Raw genomic sequence first — 1,794 nt, 5'->3', positions numbered from 1 at the left:
CAATTAAGCTTGGATAATTTCTTTATTAATGTTGGTGCATTAGAAAATATTATTCAATCAATGTTTTCCTGACGGGCAGATTCAATCTGCAATAACAGACACTTGGTTCATTTGAATTCTGTGTTTGCGTTTCATACATGCCTTAAATTATAATAGGCTATCTGTCTTGCTTTGCCTCACGCCACGAACAGAAATAACAGATGCTCATGTTATCAACCCTTGCTGACCATATGATTTAACCATACCCATGTGTCTGGGTCGCTAAATTGGTGCAATGATGGTCAACAAAATTATCTAATAAGGAGGAATGCAATTGGCTAAACTGGCACAATAACACACATCCCTTACATAACAGCTGCACTCACTGCCCCTTTCCACACGTTACCTACTACCATACCACACTGGGTATGCCCAACCCCGTCTGACCTTGGAGGCAATACAGTGTTGGGCCTGGTCAGTACTTCAGTGGGAGACCACTTAGGAATACCAGGTGTTGTAGGTCTCCAGTGGAATTTAATTGGTGATTGCACTGAATCCACGGTGGGATGGGCATTTGCTTGCTAGACACTGAATTATCACAGTAACAATCCATCTAATATATTCGCAGACCTTATTCTATGTATGGCTTAGATAGTTTAAAGCCATCTTATCGTTAAATTGGGTATCTTGTGTTTTTCATTAATTTTTTCTTAGTAATTTCAATTAGTGTATCTAGCCTTTTATCATATACAAATTATTAAAAGTTATGTTTTAATTACTTCATCATTACATCATTTTTCATACAGACATCATATCTGCAAGTAACTCTCCGGGAATGAGTGCTCCCAACCAAGGTCATTTTTTCTTCTCTCTTTAATTAGGGATAGATACAATGCAGTCACACAGCCCGGAACACCTGCACTCACATGTAAGGGATAGATACAATGCAGTCACACAGCCCGGAACACCTGCACTCACATGTAGGGGATAGATACAATGCAGTCACACAGCCCGGAACACCTGCACTCACATGTAAGGGATAGATACAATGCAGTCACACAGCCCGGAACACCTGCACTCACATGTAGGGGATAGATACAATGCAGTCACACAGCCCGGAACACCTGCACTCACATGTAAGGGACAGATACAATGCAGTCACACAGCCAGGAACACCTGCACTCACATGTATGGGATAGATACAATGCAGTCACACAGCCCGGAACACCTGCACTCACATGTAAGGGATAGATACAATGCAGTCACACAGCCCGGAACACCTGCACTCACATGTAAGGGATAGATACAATGCAGTCACACAGCCCGGAACACCTGCACTCACATGTATGGGATAGATACAATGCAGTCACACAGCCCGGAACACCTGCACTCACATGTAAGGGATAGATACAATGCAGTCACACGCCTGCACTCACATGTAAGGGACAGATACAATGCAGTCACACAGCCCGGAACACCTGTACTCACATGTAAGGGATAGATACAATGCAGTCACACAGCCCGGAACACCTGTACTCACATGTAAGGGATAGATACAATGCAGTCACACAGCCCGGAACACCTGCACTCACATGTAAGGGACAGATACAATGCAGTCACACAGCCCGGAACACCTGTACTCACATGTAAGGGACAGATACAATGCAGTCACACAGCCCGGAACACCTCCACTCACATGTAAGGGATAGATACAATGCAGTCACACAGCCCGGAACACCTGTACTCACATGTAAGGGACAGATACAATGCAATCACACAGCCCGGAACACCTGCACTCACATGTAAGGGATAGAT

The 1,794-nt window shown here is 44.1% G+C and overlaps 1 pseudogene; it reads left to right on the top strand.

Annotated features, from left to right (window-relative positions):
* Nucleotides 1–383: 383 nt before the first annotated feature.
* Nucleotides 384–502, top strand: LOC134984280 (5S ribosomal RNA; annotated as a pseudogene).
* Nucleotides 503–1,794: the final 1,292 nt, after the last annotated feature.

This window comes from Pseudophryne corroboree, assembly GCF_028390025.1.
Source record: "Pseudophryne corroboree isolate aPseCor3 chromosome 3 unlocalized genomic scaffold, aPseCor3.hap2 SUPER_3_unloc_46, whole genome shotgun sequence".
Classification (NCBI taxonomy): domain Eukaryota; kingdom Metazoa; phylum Chordata; class Amphibia; order Anura; family Myobatrachidae; genus Pseudophryne; species Pseudophryne corroboree.
The sequence above is the reverse complement of the archived record's forward strand: the minus strand, read 5'-3'. Positions and strand labels throughout refer to the sequence as shown.